The sequence below is a fragment of the Manis pentadactyla genome, chromosome 14 (genome assembly GCF_030020395.1).
Source record: "Manis pentadactyla isolate mManPen7 chromosome 14, mManPen7.hap1, whole genome shotgun sequence".
In the NCBI taxonomy this organism is placed as follows: domain Eukaryota; kingdom Metazoa; phylum Chordata; class Mammalia; order Pholidota; family Manidae; genus Manis; species Manis pentadactyla.
Window position 1 is genome coordinate 43341189 of NC_080032.1, and position 13150 is coordinate 43354338.

At 43.2% G+C, this 13150-nt stretch overlaps 1 protein-coding gene across 1 annotated transcript in view; it reads right to left on the reverse strand.

Annotated features, from left to right (window-relative positions):
- RARB (retinoic acid receptor beta) overlaps positions 1–6333 on the reverse strand; it is a 708617-nt gene extending 702284 nt beyond the window's left edge. The window contains exon 1 of the mRNA XM_036886166.2: positions 6258–6333. The gene's annotated coding sequence lies outside the window, so the exon portion shown is untranslated. The remainder of the gene's footprint in view (positions 1–6257) is intronic.
- Between the last annotated feature and the right edge of the window lie 6817 nt (positions 6334–13150).

Sequence of the window (13150 nt, forward strand, 5' to 3'; positions counted from 1 at the left end):
CACTTCTCCTCTGCTCAAACTCGGTGTTTTCAAACCATTCAGTCTCACTTAAGACAAACTATAACATGTTTACCTGAACACTTAAAGGTGTGTTGCCTGGAAAGAGAAAGAACAGCAGGAAGCCACTTACGTCCCTTCCAAAGCCTGTGGTGCTGAGGGCATCCCACCCTGCGAATCCCACTGGCTTTCAGGCTCCCCACTAACCTCACTGGAGAAAGAGACTGTGATGGGCTGCCTTTCCTATGTGTTCCTCTGAAGGATCTAACCGTAAGATTTACCCAGTGGACCTCCTAAACAAGTTGAGCCACAGGACTAATGAATGCCATTCTCCCCATCCATCATTTCCATGTGTGTGACGTGTCCATATCCTGGCAGATACACCAGCTTCAGGGATTCCTGTTGCACATGATCACTATGAATGTACTCGTAGATATAAAACCTGGGTGTTACTAAGAAAATGCCTCTTCTGCAGTACAGAACATGGCTGGCAGCTGAGAAGATCTGAGGGCCAGTCCCGTACTTTTTGTCCTATAACTTTTGCTCAACTAATTTAGCCTTGTTTGATCTGTTTCCTGACCTATCATTGGGGCCTCCTGGGAGTAAGGAATAAATAAAACATGTATCAGACATTCAGCACAGTCTGAAACATCAAGCCCTCACTAATTATTAGTCATCGTAGTTTCAACCATTATTTGAGTTATCATCATTGTGAAGACGGAAATGCATTTTCCAAAACAGAGAGCAGGCATGCTACCCTTATATTACCTGGTGATAAAGATTTTGATTATGACAAAATTATGATTTTGATTTACTGGAAGAAGGTCATTATAGAGCATGGCAGTATTGGATCCACAAAACAATTTTATCAAGCCCTTTCTTCCAGCCCATTATATGTTTATTTATTGACATAGGGAAACCAAAGCAAGAACTTTAAGGTTCTTGAGACAAGTTTGAGGTTATAGATGCAAAGAGGCCACAGACAAAACACAAGGGCAGTGTGGTGGATTCAGTCCTATAATAGTGGTGATGGCTGGGACAAAAGCTCGTGTAAATCTGTTTTGTTTGCCTTTGCTTATATAAGAATGATGAAAAAAGACACCAAAAAGGATGAAAGGCAGGAGAAGGGGAGAAAGCAGGAAAGGAATAAGGGAAAATGAAGAAGTACAAAGGAAGAATGAAGAAGGGGAAGGGACAATATAGTGAAAGAGAAGGAAGGAGGAAGATAAAAAAAGAAAAGGAAAATGGTAGATGACTACCAGGCTGAGTCTACACCTGATGTCATCCAAAGGTTAAAGCCAGGATCAGCAGCACAAAGCCAGAGAACAGGGTGCCCTTACAATGAACTAATTCCTCGTGCATTCCTGTGCCTCTTTGCTGGAGGAAAATGCGTCTATCTTTACAAAAGTGAAACTTAGCCTTTTCTTGATCTTTGAGGTCCAGTGACATCACTGAGTGATCAGTTGAGTCTTGTTTACTTGGTTACATGGACGTCTGTTCTACCTTTTTGAAGTAAAACCTTACAACATGCACACATAGGGCATACAAAGTGAAGTGTACTCAAATGCCCGTTTTGCTAAGCACTGAGGCCTCTGAGTACAGCAACAAACAATCCTGGACTTGACACTTATTTGTTTTCATTTTCTACTACTTGTCAAAGAATCTGTAGGACAACACTTCACATGCTTGATTCTCAGTCTCTTAATTATATTTCTACATCCACTTGCTGATTAAATGTACATGGTTGGCCAAGAGAAAAAAATACCATTCAAAATTATGATTACTTCAACCTCCTTTCTTTAGTGGTAGAACTTAATCTGACTTCATTTTCCTAAAATCAAGTGCAGGCATAGTATTCTAAATTTTACAAAAAGATAACAACCTGAAATTCCATAACTTATTGTTTTGGTGTAGAAATCAACCAAGCATATTTCCCCACCCAAAAGAACTTCCTCTTTACAAGATAACCAACCTGTTAGTATTAAATTGGTGGAGTACCTTGCAAGGTAGATGCCTTTCTTTACTGATGTCCATCTTCCCAGTATTAAATTGTATGAAATGTACTTCACAAAACACATAAAATGCAGTGAGTCACTTTAACTTTAAATAGTGATGCTAATAATTTATACATACATCCCTGATATCTGAATAAAAATAATAGGTGAGAGGTGATATTGGCCTGGACTCTGGTAACTGCAATGAAAATGGACAGAGACAAATAGACACAAACAAAAGTAATAGTAAAAAACATATTTATCAGATGGTATGGCCAGAGCACTACATCAGAAGATATTCAGACTATACACCACCAAAACTGGCAGGCCTATATGTGTGTATCAGGTAACAGCCACCAGGATGCAACGTACACGATGAAGAAGTAAGAAATAGCTAAAGTTTCTGGATTGTTCAATTAGGTATATGGTAGACCCATTTCCCAAAATAAGAAAGATTGGAGGGAGAATAAATTTAGTGGGGTGCTGGTGGTAGTAATATAGACTTTAATCTCTAATGTAAGAACTTGTATATGTTTGTGAAATGTCTAAGTGGAGACAATAAGTTCACAGTTGAATAAATATTTCTGGGCAATCTTTACCAGAAATGTAACAAGACATGGAGCAAAGAAATGAAAAATAAGAGATACTGAGAAGTATAGGAACTAGTGTTTTTTTTTTAAGATGGAAGACATAAAACATGTTGACATATAATCTTCATGACGCTGTGACCTACAGAGGTATTATTTCGCTCACTTACCAGGTAAGAAGACTGAGGCTCAGAGAGGTTAAGAAATCTGATCAAGGTCTCACAGCTAGTAAGAGGCAGAGCGGAAAGTTGACCCAGTCTATTCTATTTCAAAGCCCTACAATAGACTGCCACATATTACATTTGATTGCATTTATTTATCCATGTAACTGTCTCCCTCACTTTCTAAGTATTAAGTCTCCCTCATTCTTGAATCTGTAGCACTAGTGCAATACCAGGGAGATAATAAGTACTGAGTAAATGTGTGTCCCAGACATGAATGAATGAACCACAAGTCAGATTTTAGCCTTTAAAACAAAGAAAAACACAAAACTTCTCTAGAGTTGATGATATAAAAAACAGTAGGAATATAAAGAAATTGGACAGCCTTTGAAATATTTGGAATACAAAAGTGATAACATAAAAGAATAGTGACTTTCTCTAAAGGTGAATACAATAATTAAACCAGCATTCAAAATGTGCTTCTTTCACACAGTTGCATTTCCCAAGTTTGTAACCGGGAAAACTGTAAGAACTTGCCCCAGTCTTACAAAATCACCCGTCTCCACTCTAATGAATGTCTTGCTTGTCACTTACTCTTTTTTTTCCCCCTGCACTTTAAATACATACAAGAGCCTTATTCCCACATGGAATCCATTCTCAGGTAATAGTGATTACATTGTGCCATTCCACATGAGACCAGTGTTATTTATATGGAAAGGAAAAGGTGCATTCAATCATTCTGATATTTGTGTGCCTGGCAAGATTAGATTTTTTTAAACATTCATGTGATTGACTGATTCCTCCCAACCACTACATGTTTTGCTCAGCTCTTTGCTAGTGTGTTCCTTCAAAATCCTTTTAATACAGTTATTCGTTATTCCCTTTATCATGTGGGTAAGGCAGTGTTAGCAAAGATACTAAGGTTAAAATAGTTCACAAGAGTTTTAAGATAGTGAACACTGGTATTGGCCTGAAAATGTTAGCAAGTTAAGTTTCTGCTGAAAGAACTTTGTTTGGAGTTTTCTCCAATAAACTCCCCCATCAGTTTCAGAAAATCTACCCTCTGAACATCTGAATAGAATAAAAGAGCTTTCAGGTTAACAAAATTGTTTCATGATGTAAGGTAGAGTACTTTGGTTTGGTTTGGTTTAAGTTTAGCTTGGAAAGTTTAGGGCCAGTCCCAGTTGATGAATCACATATATATTGTTAAAAACTACTTGAATCAAGTTAAATAAGGTAAGGGAAATTTTTGTATTTCTTAAAGAAGATTGAATTTGCAGTCTGATTATTTCCAGACAGCTTCTAATTCTACAAAGTTTTCTAAAAAAATCTTTTCATGCTTAAAGTAATGATTGCCTACTAGCTTTCCCCCCAAGTATATCTATAAGCATCAAGAATTTTTTTTTCCTAAAAGGGATATACTATACAATTTAGTTATTCATTTATGCAAATGATGGTAAACAGAATTATAAAGACAGATAATAAACAGCAAATGAGGTTATTTTGTTTCACGCTTTATGTTGTCAGAGTTCTGAGCATGGTTTAGTGTTTTCTATTCATGACTTTATATTACCAAATTACTCCCTGATGGCGCCTCAGACGTGCTTTTGTCTGCAAATGAGAAGGAATAAAATACCAGGACATTAACGTTAAATTACAATCGTTAATGGCGTAAATACGAAAATAATTACTGCATCATACCATCAATTGTTATGTGTTCATTACTGAAGTTCTTGTAAAGCCTTCATTTTCCTGTTACAATTATTTTTTCCTCTGTTTTTTTGTCTGGCTATTTTATAGCCCTGACAGTACTTCAACAACATTCAGCAGTTACACAAGCCATTTAATCCCGCTCAAAGCTTCATTTAAACTTCATTTTAGCTGCATTTTATTTGTGTATATATGCCTTTTATTTCTTTCTGACAGTCGAAAGGTACTTTCGGAGTAGGTGCTGGGAAGATGTGTCAAAGGACATTATCTAACACCGGCAATAAACTTTGGCAAAGGTTTCAGACTTACTTTAACATAGCTCGCTAAAATACCTTTACTAATCAAACTTACTGCGCCCCCATCCTCTAACATTTCAGCTTCAGCGTCTCCCCGCCTCCGCAACCTGTCTTTTTTAATTTCACTTATAATTTTACAGCCAGTCAGGCAAGATGCTTTTACATCTCTGCTGTCTTCTTCCTCCGGTGCTGTTTCCCCTCCTCCGCTCCACCTCACCTGTCTTTCTCCCGCTACCAGTGTTTTCTCCTGGCTGGCAGCAAACAGGACCCCCTCCAGACACACACACACACACCAGACACCTCGCCCTCGGAGGGTCGTCCAAACACACCCTTTTGTCTTCCCCCCTCGCCTCCCCTCCTTGACGGTCTCTGCGCCTCTCGACTGCCAGCCTCAGGCGGGGAGCGGCAGGAAAGCTCACACCGCGGTCGCGAGCTGGCAGGGGGCAGGGGCGGGGTGGCTCAGCGGGCATCCCCGCATCCCTCGCCGCTGGGCGCGCGCGCGCACACACACAGCACTAAGAAGTCTTCTGTCACCTGTTCGCTGGCACAGCCGGCTTAGCTCTGGCTGAAACTTATCCCTCCCCCCATCTCCACCTCCAGTTCGGGAACAAGAAGACAGCCTGTGCATAGTTTCTCCAAAATATCTGGAGGGAGGGAAAAGCGCACACTGGGTCCACTGCAAGTACGTGTATCCCTAGCACCTCTCTCTTTCTCGCTCATCTTCTCTGCAATCACAGCGTTTTTCTTGCTAACGAGGGCACGCAAGCAGCACCCCATCTCTGCTGACAGCCCAGGCTTGGAGCGTCTGTCTCCAGGGTTCTTGCTCCGTCACTCTGCCCGGCGCCAAGCCCCCAGCGCCCTCTCCAACTCCTGCCATGTGCAGCCCGGCGCTGCCGGCTCCCTAGCCCCAGCCTGGGCTCCAAACTTTTTCTCGCCCTCTCCCCAGCCTCAAATCACGCGCATCCCGGAGCTCTGACGCCCTAGCCCGGATCCCAGACCACACATGGCCATGGGGCAAGGACTGCTGCCTCCGTGGGCGCCGAGTCTCGCGGTGCCCAGCCCAGCTAGGCGCAGGAACTCGGTGGACCCGGCAGGGATGCGAAGGGAGCTTGGGCGGAGCCGGCTGGCAGGTGCAACTTGGCCGCAACTCCCGGGTTCACGCCCTAAGGGGACCGCGGGTTTGGCCTGATGAGAACAAAGCTGGAGTCCGGGGAGAATGTCAGATGGGAGGCGCTGAGACAATAGCAATAAAGGGAACTTGGAGGAGGACCGCTGAGCAAAGTTGTCTCCGAGTCCGGCTGTCTTGGGATGGCCGCAGGCTCCCACTGCAGAACCCAAACACCCGCCCCGGGCCCCGCCGCGGTGCATGCAAAACCCTGGCTCAGCAGCGGGTCCCTGGATGCTATGAAAATACCCTGGGCGCCCAGACACAGCTTCGGGAGCCAGGACGCTCCGGGACTTGCGCAGCAGCTGCCCACAGGGAGCCCCGCCAGCGCGCTCTCCTGGCTTTACCTTTCGGCGGGCTGCCTGGGAGTCCGCGGCGCGCCGCCCGCTGGCTGTGCCCTCAGCCCTTGCCGCCGCCGCCGCCGCTGCCGCCGAGAGCAGGCAGCGGGAGCCCGGGTCGCTGCGCCCCGCCCCCGGGCGCCAGGCCCCGCCCCCGGGCGCCAGGCCCCTCCCCTCCAAGCTGGCCTGCTGCCGTGCCGACCTTCCCCGCCTCGCGGGTTTGCGCGGCTCCTGCAGCGCCCCAGGCAGAGCAGCTACTGCTCTGCGTGCTGATGCATCCCGTAGGCCAGGATGCCCCAAGTGTCAAGGGTACCCTCCCGCAGCAAACGAGATGCTTGGAAATGACCTCTAAGTTCCATGACCAGGCAACATCAGCATCAACTGAGAGCTTTCTAGAAAAGCAAATTTCTGGGCCCCACCCCAGATCAACTGAATCAGAATCTCTAGGGATGAGGCCCAGCAATGAGTATTTTAACAAGCTTCTGGGGGGGATTCCAAGCACATTAAAATTGGAGAAGCACTGCGCTCTTTGCTTGGGAACTAGGGGGTTGATCAAATGCAGTTCCAAGACCCAAAAGCCCACCCGGGCCGAGGGTTTAACTTGGCAGCTTCTGCAAAGCCAGAGAATACGTCGTCTGTGCCTTGGATATCGTTCATCTTGCTTTATTGACTGTGAAGTCTTTAGAGATAAACAGAGGGGGGAGCACATTTACTTCTGATCTGACAGCTCTAATGAGCTCAAGGAAGAATTATGTAAACATTATTAAGTGTAATAAACATGTGTCGGCATCAGGCAATCTTCTCTGGAGGAGTTGGCAAAAGCAGGCACGAGCCAACGTTTTATTCATAATGTCTTTTTAACTTTGTGTTGCCTGTGTAATAAACCCTTGGCTTTGCTATTGCCCAGATGGAAAATCATTAGCCCAGTAACGGATGAGCCAGTTCAAAAGGAGAGCCACTCGGATGCTGAGTACTTCATAGCTGCTATGTACAGAGACCAGGAACCTTCTCCTGCCAACGTAACCATTTTAATTATCAGTGGTCCAGACGTCTTCTTTCAACTTCCTTAGGTATCACTTGGCTCAGACTCTGGATTCCAAATGAAAGTTAGCTATTCAGTCACCTTAACATTTCATTTGTAATGAGCTCTCCCATTCTTTTTTCCACTCTGCTTTACAGAGCATCAGGCTTTATTAAATATGGGAGGTGCCAGTGAGTGCTAGCCAGTGTTCATCAGTTCCTGCGAGCTCCAGCAACTGACTCTGGCTTTGAACTCTTATTTTGGGTAGATTTGGAAGCTTGAAGTTTGGGTCCTCAAGGAAGCCTCAACAGTGGTATCCAGAACAAGTGGGCCTCAGAGGAACCTCTTCTCTGCCTCCTGTGTGATCCTTTTCATTAATAGTGGCAACCTGCTCTCAGCACTAAGATCATCACCACTTTAAGTAATGAACGGGGAGCATGATTATCAGGAGAATCAGTACATCAAAGCATCCCAAGCCATTTAGCTTCCCCCACAAAATTTCATGAGTACTGGGAGAGAAAGGACTAGAAATCTGACATCATAGGGATTATTCTAGATAGGAGATGGAATAGGAAGGACAAAGAAAGACATGAAAAGAAGGAAGACAAAAAAAAAGGGTGGAAAAAAGAAAGGGAGGGAGGGAGAAAGAGGGAGGAAGGAAAGGAACATTAATGGTGATTCAGGCCTTAGAAATTAACCAAAAATAAAATTGAAAAGAGATGGCAGAGTATAGAGGGGCAGTGTATTAAGTCAGGGCTCTACAGAGAAACAGAGGTAGATAGCGATAGAGATAAAGAGATAAAGAGATTTATTATCAAGTATTGGCCTCACATGGTTATGGAGGCTGAGAAGTCCCACCATCTCCTGTCTGCAGGCTGGGGTTGCAGGAGAGCCAGTGGTGTGGGCTGAATGCCTGAGACCTTGAGAGCTGGTGGGGTAGATGCCACCAGGGTCTGAGGGCCTGGAAACTGGGAGCATGGAAGGCAGAAGACTGATGTTCCGGCTCAAGTGGTTAAACAGAGAGAGGCAAACCCTCCATCCTTCACCTTTTTGTTCCACTCAGGCTCTCAAAGGATTGGAGGGTTCCCTGTCACACTGGGGAGACCATCTGCTCTACTCTGTCCACCAATTTAAATGCTAATCTTGTCTAGAAGCACCTTCTCAGACATACCCAGAAATCATGTTTAATCAGAAATTTGGGCATCTAGTGATCTAGTAAAGTTGATACATAAAATCAGCTACAGCAGGGACAATGGAGGCAGGGACAATGAGGCAAGAGTTCCCTTTCTACCCAATTGCTCATCAGGGTAGGTTTTCCAAGTCAGACTCTCAAGGAGCAGGCCCTGAATGAGGATTTACGTACAAGTTATTTATGAAGAAAGTGCTCCCAGGAGAAACCACTAAGGGACCTCGGGGGAACAGAATGGGAACGAGGAAAAAGCCAAACAAGGGCCCAGAAGCCTCACAGTGAGTAGGTGGCCTCATTCTTCAGAGAAGCTCTGGAGTTTAAATTAAGCCTCTAAGTTGTCCCAAACTGAGTTAAAAGAGCAGAGCATTCATATTCTTTTACTGGACTATTCACTGGCTAACAGCCTCCCAGAGTAAATAAACTCCTTGGCATTTCAGCAGGCTCCAGGAGTTCGAGGACAGTCCTTCAAAGACAAGTCAGCGCTGCTAACTACTGAAAGCCACGCAGCTCAGAAGTTTGGGGGAGATGGGATCTATAAGCTGGCCTGGCAGTGTCCTCGCAACATTGTCACCTGTGAGGGCCAGCCTTTGGCTGCCTGGCATGAGACAATATGGATGGCCGCCCATCTCAGCCAGAGAGGCTGTGACAGCTTACATGAGAGCAGTTAATTATCAAGCCTTTGCCCTTCTCTTCTCTTCCCTTCCCAGCCCCTAAGACCAGAGGAGAAGGGCGTTATGCCTTGAAAATGTAAAGAAAACAGACATCCCCAAACCAAACACTGGTTCTCCACAAATCCTGGGTGCTCCTTGAGAGGAGAAATAAACACAGGCCATGCTCTCTCCCAATTAAGGCTCCTTAGACCCAAGACTGGCCTGTGGTCGGGGAGAGACCTCTCAACTGGCTACGAAACTGGAAATTTAAACTTGATGCATTTGTAATAGGCGATAGTGAATAACTATACGTGACCCAGAAGTTATGGAATCTACCCAAGGTCTTGTTAAGGGGTCTCCTGCCTGGTAAGGAAGAAAGATTTGATATGTGCATTTGGGACTAATAGTTTGAGGAAACTTCAATAGTTTCATGTTCACACTTCAGTTTACACAATAAACTGGTTACATGTAGAATCCTTTACCTCTCCTGGCTGCTCCAGTGATGTGTCCTCAAGAAACTTCTTCTATCTTAGGAGGGCCTTCACTCCAGGGTTTACTGGGATGGCTATGGCCTGGCAAGGCTTGTCCACTGCCTGAGTACACGTCCTGCCGGATTATTGTATGCCCTGCAATGTTGGAAATGTTAGCAAGGCAAGGCACAAGGAAAAGCTATAATCTATTATATGTGGTTAAACACCCTGTATAAGTCTAATTATTTTGTCTTCTTTAAAGGAAAAATACCAGCTTTGAAATATGTATAGGATGGTTTCCTCACCTTAACTTTTCATTTGTAATTTCCTTTAAAATATCCACATAAATACTTCATTTTCATTTTGGTTTGAATGTTTGGCTCTGGTTACATGCACATGGGTTCAACACTTGGGGAAATTGTACGATCATCAGTTGGAAACTGACTTGGATGATAATCTGAAACAAGGAGGATCTAGTTTTGCAGATTGTCATTTTGGCACCATGCAAATGGCAAGAGCCCACAGCTGGTTTCCCCAGTGTTTGGAATGCTCTGCCTTGTTCCTGCTGGGAAGTCCAGCTCCAATTTTCTCTCTCTTCTTCCTCACTGTCTGAGTTCCCATACCTGCCTTCTAGTCGGATTTTATTCCCAGACCTCACTTGCTCCATTTCCCACTTGGACAACGATGTTAAGATACATAGTTCATCCTGTGCTGCAACAGAGTGTTATAAATATGATTCATTAAACACAGTGTACAGCAATATCAGGTCAGGGTAGAAAATATACAGCATAATAAATGGTCTACAATTGGAGATTCAAGAACATGCAGGCATCCTGTGGAGGGTTTTCAGTGGCATCATCAATCATGAACATAAAAGTGGAGTGGTTTGTGGTACTGTTAGAATGCCCAGATAGACTCTTTTCCACTTCCCTCTCACTCCCCCACTAACCCTTATTGGATATACGATTTGCAAAATATATTTGCAAAACACAGATCTGTGTGTCATACATCTGATTAGAGTCTTGTATCCGGAAAATAAAGTAACTCTTACAACTCAACAGAAAAAAGACAACTACATTTTAAAATTGGCAGAACTTCTGAGTAGACATTTTTCCAAAGAAGATATGCAAATGGCCATTAAGTGTATGAAAAGAAGGTTAATGTCCTGAGTCATCAGGGAAATTCAAATTGAAACCACAATGAGATATCTCTTTATATCCACAAGGATGGCTACAATTAAAAAACAAAAAAATAAAAATAAAAAAGGACAGATAACAGCAAGTGTTGGCGAGGACATGGAGAAATTGGAACCCTCATCCACTGCTGATGGGGACATAAAATGGTTCAGTCACTGTGAAAAATAGTTTGGAAGTTCCTAAAAACATTAACACTGAGTTATTACCAAATGACCCAGCAATTTCATTCTTAGATATATAGCCAAGATAATAGGAAATATATGCTCACACAAAAATGTGTACACAAGTTTTTTGGAAGCATTGTCTAAAATAGCCAAAAAGTGGAAATAATACAAATGTCCATAAACCGAGGAATAGAAAACAAAATGTTGTATTTCCACATAATAGGACAATATTCAGCCATAAGAAGGAATTAAGTACTGATACATTCTGGAACATGGAAGAACTTCCAAAGCATTATACTAAGTTAAAGAAAGAAAACATAAAGATCTCATATTGTATGGTTTGATTTGTATGGAAGGCCCAGAATAGGCAAATCCATGGAGACAGAAAGTAAATTAGGGCTTACCAGGGGCTGGTGGCCCTGGGGAATGAATGGAGACTGATTGTTAATAGCTACAGGATTTCTTCTTCTTCCTTTCTTTATTTTTCTTTTTTCTTTTTAAACAGATTATTTTTTAGTGAAGTTTCAGGTTCGCTGCAAAAAGGAGCCAACGGTACAGAGATCTCCCCTATACCTCTTGCCCCCACATATGCACAGCCCCTCCATTATAAACTCCACAGCAAAGTGGTACGTTTGTCATGATTCATGAACCCACATTGACACATCACATTTTACAACTCGCACTTTACAATGGCATTCTCTCTGGATCTCAGACATTCTACAGGTTTGACAAATATATAATGGCATGTATCCACCATCATAGGGCCAGGCAGAGTAGTTTCACTGCCCCAAATTTCTTTTATGCTCCATCCCATCCCTCCAACTCCTGGTAGCCAATGATCCTTTCACCATCTCCATAGTTTTGCCTTCTCCAGGATGTCATGTAGGTAGAATCCTACAATATGCAGCCTTTCCAGGTTGGCTTCTTTCATTTAGTAATGTGCATCGAAGGTTCCTCCACACCTTTTCATGGCTTTATAGTTCATTGATCTCTAGCACTGGGTAACAGCCCATTGTCTGCACAAAGCACAGTTTATTTAACCTCTCACCTTGTAAAAGGCATCTTGGTTGCTCCCAAGTTTGGCAATTATGAATAAACCTGCAGGGTTGTGTGCACATAAGTTTTTGACTCCTTTGGGTAAATACCAAGGAGCATGATTCCTTGATTTCATGGTGAGAGTATACTTGGTTTTGTAAGAAATTGTCAAACTGTCTTCCAAAGTGGCTGTACCATCTTGCATTCCCATCAGCAAGATACCAGACTCCATTTTGCTCCACATCCTCACCAGGATTGGGTGTTGTCAGTGGTCCAGGTTTAAGACATTCTATAAGTGTGTAACTGTATCTCGTTCTAATTCGCATTTCCCTGATGATCTAAGATGTACAGCTTTTTCATATGCTTATTTGGCATCTGTACATCTCCTTTGGTGAGAAGTCTCTTCAGATCTTTTGCCCATTCTTATTTTCTCCCCATTGAGTTTTAAGAATTCTTTGTATGTTTTGAATATCAGATACGCCTTTTGAAAATATTTTCTTCCAGTCTGTGGCTTGTCTTTTCATTCTCTTGACAGTGTCTTTCACTGAGCCTAAGTTTTTCAAGGTTTCTTCTTCTTGGGCGATGAAAATGTTCTAACATTAGACAGTAGTGGTGGTAATAGTTGGCATGCAGTACGTCACTTCCATGATCAGCTAACAAAACTCTGGGGTTCCTGTCTTGGTCTCTGGGTCTTCATCTCTGTAGTAGAACAAGCTGCTGTGTCATGAGCAGCCCACTAGAGAGGCTCATGTAGTGAGAGCTGAGACCCCTGGTCGATGGACAGAGCAACTAAGGCCTGTCTGCAACCACTGGAATAGATATGGAAAAGGACTCTCCAGCCTGGCCTTCGTGAGATGACCGCAGCCTTGGCTGCAATTGTAGCCAGAACTACTCATCTGCTCTGGATTCTAGATCCTCAGAAATGGTGTGAGGTAATGTTTTTTGTTTCTGCTGCAAAGTTTTGCAGCAATGTCTTATGCAGCAAATGATATGTAACACAGTCCACATATTAAATTAAGTTTGATCATTTTTAAATATGTTCGTTTTCTAGGTAATTTTAAAGGTCACATTGGTCATTTCAAATCCCAATAAATATTTAGGAGTGATTTTAAAAATACAATACAATTCTTAGAATTCAGTATTTTTCTAACTTAAAGAATGAGAATATATAGAATCT